This window comes from Rattus norvegicus, chromosome X (assembly GCF_021556685.1).
Source record: "Rattus norvegicus strain SHRSP/BbbUtx chromosome X, alternate assembly SHRSP_T2T, whole genome shotgun sequence".
NCBI classification, from domain to species: Eukaryota; Metazoa; Chordata; class Mammalia; order Rodentia; family Muridae; genus Rattus; species Rattus norvegicus.
The window spans coordinates 115,933,029-115,947,817 of record NC_141554.1 but is presented as its reverse complement, the minus strand read 5'-3'; the positions used below and the strand labels follow the sequence as shown (position 1 = coordinate 115,947,817).

General features: G+C 44.7%; 1 protein-coding gene across 9 annotated transcripts in view; it reads right to left on the bottom strand.

The window, feature by feature from the left end:
* The window catches only part of Pak3 (p21 (RAC1) activated kinase 3), a 259,475-nt gene that overhangs the window by 99,624 nt on the left and 145,062 nt on the right, over nt 1–14,789 (bottom strand). For 3 of the 9 annotated variants that reach the window (XM_087599252.1, XM_087599257.1, XM_087599261.1), the window contains exons 1-2: nt 13,937–14,167; nt 12,738–12,848 (exon numbers count right to left, since the gene is read on the bottom strand). The gene's annotated coding sequence lies outside the window, so the exon portion shown is untranslated. 9 annotated transcript variants of the gene reach the window in all.

The following is a 14,789-nucleotide window of genomic DNA, read 5'->3' as shown; positions in this document are numbered from 1 at the left end:
CTTCAGCCACACAAAGTTTCAAAGGCTCAGTTAGTCTCAGCAATCACTCTGCTTGCTCATGAATGTCCTTACAGTTTCAAAGTAAGTGAACTGTGCTTCCACTGTGGTATTTGAGACCAAACCTTGGAAAAGAGTAAATGCTCTATCCACAAAGGAGACATTCAATATTAAAGGGGGCAGGAGGGTGCTGATTGTTGGCAGTACCAATATTAGGAGTTCCCTCCACCTTTACTTTCAAAAGCAAATAAAGGTACCATCATCGAAGGCTTGGCAGATTGCTAAGAAGCACTTATATCATTATGTCACATGCACATGAACAAGAAACACTGATGAGATGGCAAGCTCCACATGCCATGGTGCAGCAGGGATGAGGAAACTAATGGGTAGTCATGTTTTTCAATTGTCTCCTTGAGTAGGCATAACACTGACAGCGTGGCTTGTGGCTAAGGTAAAATACAAGATTCAAATGGAGTCAAGTAAGCCCAGTGACCCTCAGGCTTTGGCTGCAAAGGCTTTGGCTCCACACCATTTCTCTGCTGTCTGGGAGTTCTCTCCCTTTCTCCCTTTGATGGCGCCTTTCAAAGGCAATGAAAAGATAATAATAGGATCTATCATTTGTATGTTTACTATTGGCAGACACTGTTTTCTTAAAGTATCACATTTTATCCTCATGAGAAATCCATTTTACAGATAAAGACACTGACTATTAGGAGGGATTAGTACTCAAATTAGTGTACACGGTTAGAAAGTAGCTAAACAAGGATTCAAATGCTGGTCTTACTCACTCCTACGTTTATCCTCCTAATGGCTTTTTCATTATAAAAAAAAGATTATGAGGATTTCCAAAGGTATAAAGTAACACATAAGTTCTGGAGAGTCGATATTACTAAGCAATTGCTGTTAAATTGATGCCCATCCAGGCTTAAAACTTCAGTTCTTCCCATACACTGTACAAATTGCCTATGGTGAGTTTCAGGTATCAACAATGAACTATCAGATGTAAAATTTCCAGGCTGTTTCTCAGATGCTGCCTCCAAAAAGGAGGCGGCAACTTAATCTTAAGTACAATGATCTCATTAAGGTTTGTAGCTCTTTCTCTACCTTATGCCCAGTGACAGAGAACTCTATTACACAATCGTCTGGAAAGATGGCAAGCCCAGTGTTGAGCAAGATGTCTATGAGAAAGTTTATTTTGGCAAGTGGCTTCCTTAAACCATTTCTGGGCCTTTAAGTCCTTTACAATCTGAAGACTACTGGATAACACAATAAAGATACTTCTGACACCAAGCTTCAAGATTGTTGCCTTTTATGACTGTTTCATGCACAAATGAAAAAAAGTAACTCAAAGATACAGACACGTGTCTTTCATCCATTTGAATCTGTGGCTCTGACACTGTGTAGAGCCTATAGAAGGATCCTCTGCTCTAGAAAGCCATTAGAACTCTAAGATGAGGAAGAGGGAGAGACTGGATCTTTACTGATAACATGCCACTGCCCACCTTTTCCTTTTAGTTCCTTAGTTGGGTCACAGAAGTAGTTCTTCTAGGCCTAGCCTTCTGCCAGTAGAAATTTTTTAAGGTACTATAATGGACTTACTGCTGTTTAAGAGATTTTCAACTTAAGGGTGGAGTCAGGGGCTTGAATGGTGCTCCTGAAAGAAGACAGGCCACGAGGACATTATTTCACACTCACTTGAGTTGTGGTTTGCCCTGGAGTTATCTGTATTTTGATGCTAATTCCCCTGCCCCAAGGACAGCTGCCTAGTCAGTACTCAGGAATCAGGTGACTCCACCAGGACCTTCTCCCCATTGAATTTGTAAAGTACAGGTGAGGGGCAGGTACAGGATAGAAGGAGGCCTGTCATTGGAGGAGAAGGAAGGATGGGTGGGAGAGAAGTTTGAAGGAAGAGGAGGAGACTAGAACAGAAAGGAAGAGACAGGACGGGGAGAGAGGGAGAAGCAGGACAATGGAGGCTGACGTAAAGATTCCGCTCTGTGTATCTACAGGTTGTTATTAATGATCTCAAGGGATGGATGGTACCGGGGTTTGTATGTTTAAGTGGGCAATTATATCTTACCAATTGGGTCAAAGGTTATCGTGTGTGTGTGTTCTTTTATGTGAGAGTTTGAGTGTAGGAAAGTGTGCGGCGGCAAGAGACACTGGGACGCCTCAGTGTTGGGATGTGTTTCCGCCAAGATACCTAGCAGATATCTTGGGGCACCGCGGTGCCGGACCAAGCGAGGTAAAAGACAACAATACTTATTTTATTTATTATATTTTTACAACAACACACTTGTGCTCCACAACATATCAAGTGATGGTATAGACATGATTCCACACTCACTTGTGCCCAGAAAGTCTCCAGTGGAGGAAACCATGCACAAACAAGATTATTGAGGGGTGTTCTCATGTTTGCAAATCTCTAGATCCAAGTTCATGCTCTCTAGCTCACTCCTGGGTCTGTGTTTCTTTCGACTGTCTTATAAGAAGATCTGCAATCTGTCTGGAGTGTAAGGAACTTCCATCAGCTTATCTTTACACAGAGAAACCTCCTCTGGGGACTCGTTAGTAACAGCTGTTGAAATTTCAGTGGGGTCGACATATGTGTGGGCACAGTCACAGTAGAAATGTATTTTATCATTCAACTATCACATTAACCTTCTCTTTCCCTTTCTTCCTCTTTAATAAAGCAGAGGTTGGCATTAAAATGTATTTTTAGCATATACTCTAAGCATGGGGGTTAATTGAAAGAGGGTAGCACAGGGTACCAATACACCTGAGTGTGGATACAGGTTTCTCAGAGGGAGAATTGCCTTCTATCCTCCTGTAGAATGATGCGCTCCAGGTTAACAGAATATAAATATATGTGGGTAGATGTGAGGTTCCTAAGTGCAACAGATCTGACCTTTCCATGTGTATAACTAACAGCAATTTTATATGGTAAACATAAAACCATAAACGTGCTATTATTCACAGCACAGCATTAAGGAAATAGATTTTTCCTTTACTCTCTCTGAGGAAAAGAGACAACAAGTTAAGTCATGATTTTCTACAAATAATTATACCATGCAAAGCTCACCACTGTTAACGTGGGATTGGTTAATGTTCCCTTAGACTAAACACCATTGAGAAAGTGTGTAATGACAAAAATGTCAGTCTGCGAACGCACATAAGACTTTCAGAACAATATGTCTGAAGTTGAATGTGAGGGTGGGTCGCTATCAGTACTTGTGAATCAATGTGGATAGATGGGAGTTACCGTGCTTCTAGTGGAGAGGGAATGTAGGTCAGCGACAATGTGAAGATGCATATTGTCAGTGTACCCGTGGAAGAAGCTGAAAGTGTGGAGACATTTACAGGAGGGTATGTGACTGCTCGGGCATGTGGGTCAAAATGAGTAGTAAGCATATCTATCAAATAGTGTTAGTGAGAATGTGGTCAGGTGAGTAAATATCAATAGCTGACATGTATGTAAGAGACCACCTGTATGATTACATGTATGTATCTATGTGAGCTGACTATTGCAATATAAATTATGTATGCATTATGGTACACACCGGTAAAATGCATATTGGTGACTATGAGCATTGCACATGTCACATGCATATGTACCCCTGTATGATATATGTAACAATGTAAGGGTATACACATATGAGCCTAGGAGAGTGGAAATGTGTACAAGTACTAGTATGTGGTGAGTATAATGGTGTTTGTGTGAAAATGTGCAATGGTATGAATAGGGATTGTTATGTAAGAGGTGTCCATTTAAGAATGTACAGGAGAGTTATTATGTGTTCATAAGAATGAGTGGGAATGTGTAATTTGATATGTGTAGTTCTGAAACTGAGAATGCATATTTGAAAACGTATGAGTGCAAATCATGGCTATGCATTAAGCGTAGCTGTATTTATGAATTTTTGTATGAATAAGAATGAGAATGTGTATATGCCCATGTGAATCTCTGGGTACATTGTATATCTGTACATACGTGATTGTGTAAATAGAGGAATGATGACTGCAGGTAAAAAATGGTTGTATTTATGGAAATAAATGTATGTGTAACTATATTTCAGGTTGTGGGTCTGAAGGCATAGTATTGAACGTGATGATTAGATGCCAGTGTGAAAAGAAAGTTCTTGAGTGTGATTATGGTTCAAAATTTCTGCCTCCATGTCTGCGTGTAAGTCTCTGGGAATATGATGAGGGAAGGAAGATGGTCTCAGTGCTGTGCATGCGAGTGAAGGCAGACCCGTCAACAGGATAGTGCAGGAGAGTAGAATAGTTCAAAAGTATACAAGGATGAGTGGGTGAGATGCTGTCTATATTGCTACCGTCTTTATATATAAATAGGATGAGGATGTGTGTACACCTGTGTGTCCCTCAGTTGTGTGTGACTGTGAGTAAAATGATCATATTAGTACAAACATGCCAGAGTATATCAAACGGATGTGTTGTATATGACTGTAACCATGAAAAGAAGTCTGAGTTAGGCAAGCGGAAAGGTAGGGTATGTCTGGGCACAGAGTGTTTGATTTATATAGGTGTGTTAATAAGTAAGGGTATATATTATCATATTACTTACCTGTATAATATAAGTAAATATAAAAGTGTGAAAATATTAAGGAGGAATACATAGTCATGAATAGGTGAGAACATTCAAGTGGGGGTAAGGTATATGTGTATCATAATGAAAATATGAATCATGAATATATCTATTCAGCTGTATGTAGCAGGTTTTTAAATTATATGTGAGAGAGGGGTAAAAATGATAAGCGAGGGCGAATCTGGGGAGGGATGTGACTAGGTGAGTACTGAATAGCATTGAAGGCTAGGAACCTCTCCACAAATGATTTTCCTCCCCAGACAGAAGTGTTCCAGTTCTACAGTTACTGAGCCCCTCTCAACTTCTATCATGGAAATGACAAAAAAAAATTGCTTCTAGATTCAGAAAGAGAAGTATGAAATAGTTGAGGAAAAAACCTCCTTTGCAAAATGTCTAGCTCAGTGTTGGCAACAGTTGATAACAGATAAAAATTCTTATTGTAGCTGTTTTATAGAAAACCCATGAGAGATCCCCAGGCGCATGTCTCATTATCACAGGTTCTAGTTACCTTCTGTCGGTCAAAGTTTATAGAGGATCCTGGATCAGACCATTTCTAGAAAGTTGAATGCATCTGCATCGGCAAGGCTGTGATTTCATACCTTCAATTCCAATGGCTGAAACTTAGGTGCTTCCCTTTCATGAGGATGCATCACACAAACTCCTGCTGCTGATATGCAGTTCTACCATCTTCTTGGCCCAAGGTGTGCTCAGAGTCAAAGAGAAATGGCTTGCATATTCTTTGCTGGTTTGTCTACTTGAAATTCTTTGGGGATGGGAATGTTGACTTGGGCAACAGGATAGATGCCTAAGCAGCTGACAAAGAGACACACATTGGAACAGGCAGAGAGACTCAGGAACACCAAATCTTAAATAGCCATCTAGGTGGCAGGGTACAGTATAGAAGGGCAGGTGGAGAAGGCACCAGAAGAAGCTACTGTGACTGCTTGGGGACAGACAGAGAGAAGGGCAGATAACAGGCATGCTCAGAGGAAGAGAGCCTGGTCCCATGGGCAAAGCTGCTTGTAAGGGACAGTAGAGACCTGTAAGACTAAAGACCTGCCCTTGGTAATCTAGTTTCCCTGCTCGGAGAAATAATCCAGGAACTCTTTAAGGAATGGTTTATGATGAGAGGAAAGCAAAGCATGCTACAGACCTATGCTAGAAAGCTAGGGGAGGGCGTCTGCCTTTGCTGCCTGGTTAGGTGAGAAGGTAGAGGGAGAGTTCCGCCAATTTTTAGTCCCAGAAGCAAGGAAGATTGGGTTGGGAATATATTTGACTATGAAGACCAAGTTAAGATTATGGGGTAGTGGAATTGGCAGGACTTGATTGGAGGATTTAGGACATGTGGCTGCAAAATGCCACTTAGCTCTCAAGAAAGGAGAAAAAGAAATGACAGCTTGATAGGAAGCATTTTCTGTGTTACACTGATGCTCTTAGATGGGGCTTGACATTTGCAAAGGACTTGGCAATGACTGTTATGTTGCTTCTCCTCCTCACCTCAAAATGTAGGTCAAGGCTGTCATTCCGATATGGAGGAGCCAAGAGACAAAGGAGAAGTATAACAAACTGAACACCCCAGAAAGTGGGGTCACAACTGTGAGGCCTAACTGTGGGGCCTGAGCTCAGATAAGTAGGCAAGATTTATTTGGATTTCAAATGCCCCTATCTCCACGCCCTGAAATCCATTGCTCACCTCACACAGCCACCATTGCAGGATCTCAGCAGAGGTGAATGCTGCCCGTGAGTTGGGGCTAGGCTTCCTTCAGCTCTGACTGACTCAGTGCTTTGCACACCAGCTACCACAAGATGTAAGGACTCAGCTGCTCTTTCTCGGAGCAGTCTGCTGAGGAAAGCATTGTGGGAGATACCCAACCCTTTCTACAGCTGCCACTACTCCCTCATCCTACCCCCATATATGTTAAATACACAGTGGGGTAGGGAGAGAGGGAGGGAGGGGAGGGGAGAGGGGGAGGGAGGGGAGGGAGAAGTGGGGTATTTCAGAAAATCATTTAAAAAGAATCAGAAAGTTAATGTAAAATATAAAAGCATATTACTATGTAGGATTTTGGAAAGAGTACTGAGCTAGGAATTAGGAGATGAGAGAACAGATTAATAATCGATGCTTGCCACCTTACCACTCAGGGCCCACTTCTTTCTTTCTTTTTTTTTTATTAACTTGAGTATTTCTTATATACATTTCGAGTGTTATTCCTTTTCCCGGTATCCGGGCAAACATCCCCCTCCCCCCTCCCCTTCCTTATGGGTGTTCCCCTCCCAACCCTCCCCCCATTGTCGCCCTCCCCCCAACAATCTCATTCACTGGGGGTTCAGTCTTAGCAGGACCCAGGGCTTCCCCTTCCACTGGTGCTCTTACTAGGATATTCAATGCTACCTATGAGGTCAGAGTCCAGGGTCAGTCCATGTATAGTCTTTGGGTAGTGGCTCAGTCCCTGGAAGCTCTGGTTGCTTGGCATTGTTGTTCATATGGGGTCTCGAGCCCCTTCAAGCTCTTCCAGTTCTTTCTCTGATTCCTTCAACGGGGGTCCTATTCTCAGTTCAGTGGTTTGCTGCTGGCATTCGCCTCTGTATTTGCTGTATTCTGGCTGTGTCTCTCAGGAGCGATCTACATCCCCCCTCCCCTTCCTTATGGGTGTTCCCCTCCCCCCCATTGCCGCCCTCCCCCCAACAGTCTAGTTCACTGGGGGTTCAGTCTTAGCAGAACCCAGGGCTTCCCCTTCCACTGGTGCTCTTACTAGGATATTCATTGCTACCTATGAGGTCAGAGTCCAGGGTCAGTCCACGTATAGTCTTTAGGTAGTGGCTTAGTCCCTGGAAGCTCTGGTTGCTTGGCATTGTTGTACATATGGGGTCTCGAGCCCCTTCAAGCTCTTCCAGTTCTTTCTCTGATTCCTTCAACGGGGGTCCTATTCTCAGTTCAGTGGTTTGCTGCTGGCATTCGCCTCTGTATTTGCTGTATTCTGGCTGTGTCTCTCAGGAGCGATCTACATCCGGCTCCTGTCGGTCTGCACTTCTTTGCTTCATCCATCTTGTCTAATTGGGTGGCTGTATATGTATGGGCCACATGTGGGGCAGGCTCTGAATGGGTGTTCCTTCAGTCTCTGTTTTAATCTTTGCAGGGCCTACTTCTTATCAACTATGAAAGATCTGCTTCCCTGGTCTCTTTTGGACACACATTAGAAGGGCTAAATCAAATAAGATGCATGTGAAAAATGTATACAACTTTCAGAACTGAGGGTAAACTTGCAGTTACCAGAGATAGCATGGTCTAGTGTATAAGTTGTCAATACAGGTAAAGCTCACTGAGAATGTCTCATCTGTCTAGCAACCTATACTACTCTTCAGTTATTTCATCCTTCAATTCTGAGTCTCCACCCCCATTCCAACTCCTTCAGTCACCAACCACTTTCTTTGCGTAGGTATCTGGAGAAAGAGTCTCTCAGGCTCTGAGTTTTCTATTGCCTATATTTCTATAATAGAAACCCTGAGTTTTCTATTGCCTCACCGCTGTGAAGGTTCTAAACCTCTGACTGTAATTGCAACTTCTGGCCTATCATCAAAGAAATGTTTTCTACAGCTTGTGACCAAATTTTGCCAAATACACACTACTTGTGGTTATTTCTGTGATGATTTACCTTGTTTGCCTCACAGAGGTTTCTATGTCTAATTGTGATGGAAATAGACTCTCTTTCTCCTTCCCTTTGAACCTCCCCTGTCTCATGGTGGAGCTGGAATCTAAAACCATGGTGTAGTGCACACTAGGCAGTCTTACTATGCAGCTAAAGCTTCTGCCAAAGACAGGGTCTTTTTAACCCCTCTAGTTTCTGCTTTTCCCACAATCTCTTGATCCTCCCCAAAGAAAAATTGATTTTCCCCTTTGTAGAACTCTGATCTCTACAAACCCTACCTACTTCTCCCCAACATTCCACCCATAAAAACACAACCATATTTACCCTGCAAGGAAAGCAGCAAATACATGATAATTCAAATAGAGCATATCCCAGGCTAGCACCCAGTTATTACAGGACTACAAAATACAACCCAAAGAAATAGATCGAAGGGTATCTGAAGTGAATGAAAAATTGAAGTCTTGGGGAGCCAAGGAAAGACCCATGATCTCCAATTTCACTACTTAAGATACAAAGATAATGCCAGACTCTGGGTTTATCTCATCCCTTGGTACACACATCCTAGATCACAACTGCCCCTAGCATCTTTAGCATCCCTGTGTATTTCCCATAGGCTTCCCTAGTGGCTTTCCAGATCCCTCCCACTGCATCACTGAGCAATGAGTCACCTCCTCCCATCTCTGCAGGAGCTCACTCAGCAAGAAGGTGAGGTGAGGTAGGGAGGTGAGAACTATCAGAACTGCCACAAGTGACAAGACATGAGGATGGTCAGATGTGGCCCCATTCCTGATGTTGAAGCCAATTACTGGGGAAGCAGCAACTGATTGTGGAGGAAGAGAAAGAAGTGCTAGGGACACTGGGAAGAGGGTGGGTACAACAGCCTGTAATAACCAAAAATCTCCATCTTTCTATGTTTTCCTTGAGTATATCTCACTTTTCCCAAATATCCCTATTTGTAGCATCAGTGATAACTTCATGGTAGTTTGTGTAGCTTGAACCAGTGCAGAAGCAATGGGCAGATCACCATGTTTATACACCCCTTGCTTACTGGGAGTATATATTGAGTGTAGCTTATTTTATATATTAGCAAAAGCTGGGTCATGTATATTTGTGCTATTATTTGCACTGTTAAATGTCTGTGTATATGATGAGTCACACCTATACTATGTTGTGCTTATCCTGAACCTGTATTGTATTATATGTACAATTCTGCGTATCTTGTAAGTATGCACTGTATTTCTGCAACGTGACATGTGTGTTTGGATCTCTACCATGTATTGTACATGCATGTGTATATGCCATGTGTTTAATTTGTAGTGCGCAGCATATATAGTCTATGCTATGTTGTATGTGTGTATACAGTGGTGAGTGTGCATGGCTTCATTATACTGTTCAATTCTGCTGCCTTGCTTCCTGCCTGTAGCTCAGACCTCTTGTTTGAAGCTGGGAGGTATGGATGCACACATCTTAAACACATCTAACTTCTCTTTCCTTGACGCATCTTAGTTTTTTGCCAGAATTCCTGTTTGAGGACTAAAAGTACAAGAAACCACAAGGGAGAAGAGAGAGGAACCCTTCTCTTTAAACCTGCTCATACTGGAGAACAGCGCTCTAAAGAGACTGCACATCCCTGACTTACTCCTTCAGTGTTGAGAGAAGGAATGTGCCTTTTCTTGCCAGGAGTAAGAGCTGTGTCAGAGTACTGGCACCCTGGATGGAGATCATGGGATAGCAATCAAGAGCTGAGAAAAAATGTCTCCAGTGTGGTCACTAGGGGGCGATATTGTGCTAACTGTCGGAGATAGTGGTCTGTTTAGAGTGCAGAATTCCGAAGACTCAGGCTCAGAAGCTCAAGGCTCAGATAGAGATGAAAGAAAAGGACTCCCCCAGGAAGCCCCCTTTTTCTTTATCTTCATTCCAAACTCCTCCTGTTTTGAGACTGTGTTAAGGAGTTAAAACAGTAGTGCAGATCAGTGCCACTCTATGATCGGTCTATAAAAAGTAACATACAGAGCTTTTCTGGGGGCTTAGTTATAGGTTGCCCAGCAAATACAGAATTGGGCTTCTCCTTTTCCACATGTTCCCCATTCACAGGAAATGAAAGTGAAGTCTTGCAGTTAAAAGATGAAATGTGTGGATACCTGTTTTGTATTGGTGTTCCCTAAACTGAAGAGCATACAAAAAGTGATATTAAGGGCTATTTCTTTTGTCGCAGGAGGTCTGTACCTTAGCTGCTGTCTTAACTATTAAGTCTAAAAGGAGCTGTGTCCTAAAATGTTCTCGCCAGAATGGAGAACACCCGAACTATCTTCCATCATTTGAAGGTCAAGGAAAGAGGACCGAGGACCCTGTGCATTCTGCCAAGAACATCTGATTTCTGTGTTTCCAGGCTATCCTAGCTTTCTCTCTCCCCCAAATCCTTTCTCTTTATCCAACCCTTTTTAACCCCACAGAAAACCTTGTCTCCTCAGCTCTGTGAGCTTCTGAACCATCCGCCTCATGATCCAACCTCTCTGTGAAAATACATTTGAGATGACTCCTCTCCACCAGTAAGTCATTCGTTTCTTCTCAGTCTTCAGGGTCCACTTCCCCAATTTGCTCCCCACCCCCAGTCCCAGCTGTAGCTGTACCGTTTTACCCCCTGGTTGCATCCCCTGGGTGCAGGACAGATTGTCCCAACGTGCAGATAATTGACCGAATGTGCAAAACAGACACGGATCTATTGCATTGATTAACATTTCCAATTAAACTCCCGGTTAGGCTGTGTGTATTAGTGACTCAAGTAATCACAAGTAAAAGCATGTGCCTTCCTTCGCTGCAGAGCGCGGCAGGAAGCACCACATTTCTGGGAAGAAATGGAAACACAATGACCTGGAGGTTCAGTTAGTTCTCTGGCACTGCTAAATCAGATTGTAAATGTATGGCTGTTAGTTGATCCGAGGCTCGGGCTTCACACCTGAAATGGAGGACTTGGGTCCTCAACGTCGCTACGGTTACTCTACCGCCCCCTGCTGGCAAACCTATTAATGTGGATTTGGCCTGGAATTCTACCTGGCCCCTGCCAAGGGAACCAACCACCTAACTCTTGACAGGTGTGGATGTGGATGTAGGTGCGGGGTGGGGGTGGGGGCTTGGCTAAAGCTCAAACTAGGCCCCAGATGCCTGGAAAGCTGCACTTACCCTCCAGGGTGAAGGTTTTCTGATGTCCTTGGTGGACAGAAGATCCCAGGGAGTCCTGAGAAAACTTGTGCTCTCTCCCACCCTCCCTCTCTTCCTTTCTCTCTTCTCTCCTCTCTCCTCTTTCTTTTCTTTCTTTCTTTCTTTTTATCCCAAAACTGGCCCTAACTCCCTCATGGGAAACAGTCCGACTCCTGTGTCAGATCATAGCTCCCCTGTTCTCCTTTCTATCCTTCATCCCCTGCCCTCTCATCCAAAATGAAAGCATTAGTTCTCTCTCTCTCTCTCTCTCTCTCTCTCTCTCTCTCTCTCTCTCTCTCTCTCTCTCTTTGTGTGTGTGTGTGTGTGTGTGTGTGTGTGTGAGAGAGAGAGAGAGAGAGAGAGAGAGAGAGAGAGAGAGATTGCTCCTCAGCAAGTTTCTCCTCATTCCTTTGACTAAAGTTCCTGGTTCCTGAAAATGGGTTACACAGCTGGGAATGGTATTGATTTCCTAAAAGGCTAAAACAGCCCCTATAATCCTTGACTAAGCCATTTCTGACTTGACTACCAAAACTTTTCCATTACCAATTCACCAGAGAAAATAGGACTGTCGAGCTCCTGGCAAGATGCTGGCTTTTTTTTTTTTTTTCTCCCACTACAGCTCCTACCAACTCCATTAGCTTCTACCTATTCAGTCTGGTTTCTAGATCTGATTTCCTTTGGATTAGTCATCCTCTTTGACCTTGTGCTTACTCTTGACTTTATAATAGCAGAATCTTTAATAGCAGCCCCTGCCAGCTTTATAGACATTTTCTACTTTCCTCATCTATCAAATAAATGTACTACCCAGTCTCTTCCAAACCCTCAGCAAACTTGTCTGCCCTGTATACCGCTTCCACCATGAACAGGGAGAAAAAACCCCACAACCCGTAGGAATGACCAGCACTCGTATGCTCATGGGGTCTTGTGGCCCGTTGCTTGCACTCTCATCACAATGTCTACTAGTCTGTGGGGTGCTTTAAAGAACCGGCCTCATGACATCCTGAGGTCTCTCTGGATTCGGAATTACCAACACCCAGCATTAACCCTGCATACCTTCCTGACTCTTTTCATGTTGTATCTTGGGTGGACACAGAGTATGACATTCGTATCCAGAAAAAGAGGACCATTTGGCTCTCCTCCCAGATTCCAGCCTATTAATCATCCATTTGTGTCCATTACCACAGTGAGCCCCTTTACTCAAAAGTGCCCGTGATTGGAAGCTCAAGTGCCAAATCACACATCCTGACCAATTATAATTTTACACATGGCCCAGTGAAAACCACACTGACCTTTTATACCTGGCTCATCCTAGAACAGGGCCACAGTGCTGTCACCAACAGGAATGGACCTCCTTCTGTTCCAACACCTCAGACAGCCATACAGTTGGCCTGGATTTGAGTCTGCAAAACCATTAGGGAGGGAAGCAAAACTAACATGGCTAAGGGCTTCCCTGGTGAAAGCCACTTTTTTGAAAATAGCACTGCAACCACCCCCATCATGCTTACCAAAGACAAGGCACTCACCCTTCCCTCTGCAGCCCACACAGCCCAGAAACCCCAAGGCTAGAATCTGGAATTGGATTCTGGAAGGTGGGACCAAACAAACAAACAAGCAAACAAGCAAAAACCAAACCCAATGGAGCCTCTAGTTCCCTCCTTAGAAGAAGCATCTACACCCCCAACACCCTCACTCTACCCTAGGGAAGGAAAGCCTGCCAGAGCCTGAATCTAAAATGTTCGGTTCACTCAGAAGTATGCCAGTCATCATGCCAGGTCACAAACTGAGGGCAGTGTCTCTTCTGGGAGCTACAGAGGAGTGGAGGGAGGAAGCAGCAAGCCCAATGACCCCCACTCCCCAGACAAAGACAGGAGCCAACGGAGGGGGGTGCCAGGCTTTTCTAAATACCATATTGAATCCATTCAGTCCCCACAGAAGAAAAAGAAGAGGAAAAAGGGGAAGGGAGGATAAAATTCCCCAAGTGAAAAGGGGAGGGGGACAAAATTTTTTTAAAGAAAGAAAGCTCCTTTTTAAGAAATTTGGCACTTTTCTGTTTCAGTCTGGTTGTTCTGATGCAGACTTGGCCACAGTGCGGCCACACCCCCTCCCCTTCTCTGGAGGACTGCTGTCAACAGTGTGGCTGGGGGGTGGGGTGGGGGACGCACGCGAAGATGGTAGGAGACTTACAGTCTGACAGCATTCAGGGCGATTTTGCCCCAGGAGGTCCAAACCCCACTAAGCTAACCCTGGGCTTGGCCAAGGGAAGATGCCCAGGTCCTTCAGGACCAACCCGGACACACCCACTCATCTGCCTGAGCAAACCCCATCAAACACTATGCGCTGGGTCCCAGGGCTTGGGCAATGGAGCCACGTAGGAGAGTCAAAGCTGGGGCACAGCAAGAGCAGGAGGGGGACACAAGAAAGAATATCTGCCCGGCAGCCTCCCCTCACCCGAGCTAGCCCGATATGGTACAGAAGTCGCGGGATTTACCTGCCAAGGGTCCAGCCACCCTGCCAAGACCTTTCCAGTACCTCGGAGCACGCTGGCAGTTGGGCTGGGGAGCTGCAGCCCAGCGGCTGCAGGCGCAGCCCCGGGCCCAGCCCGCTCCCCCACCCCCCACGGCTCTTCTTTCGCCCAGTGCACTTACTCCCAGAGAGGAAAAGCTGCAGCCCCCAGTGTAAGACCCCAGACAGTTTGCGGCCACAGCTGCCTGCCTGCTGTAGAGCCCCTCTGCTCAGCAACCGCTCCCTAGCTCTTCTATGCTATGACGTCACCTGGGCTCTGCACCGTACCTAGGCCAATCAGATGGTGAGCATAAAAGTAAAATCGCCCTGAGTGGGCTACTGGGGACCAATCTTTTGTTTCCAGGCAGGAAGCGCCCTAGGAGGGGGGAGAAAGTGAAGGGGGGTAGAGAGAGGAGAGGGAAGGGAGATGGAAACTTCTACACTGTCGGGATTGTCTAAAGAGGAAGGTGGAGCCATAGAGAAAGACACCAGACAGGAGTGGAAAGGGAACATTTCATGCATCTTTCTGGTTTGCCACCCTTACGAACACCACGCTTTGAGATGCATTTTTTCAGGCTAGGGAATCCATCTACGGGAGCAGGCTTTCTTGAGGAAATTTGGATTTGGGACACCACCTGTCAGCCTAGCAGGTTACATGGACAAGTAAGGGGGTGGGGGGAGCAGGGACCTGGCGGTGGAATTAAGAAAGGCAGCAATTTAAGCAGGAAAAATAGTCTTCTGCACATGAAACATACATTTCAAAACAGGTGGCATTATGCAAAAAGAGTAATTATTCTTCCAATTGAGTGCATTGATTTCACACGAGTCCCCTTGTCATT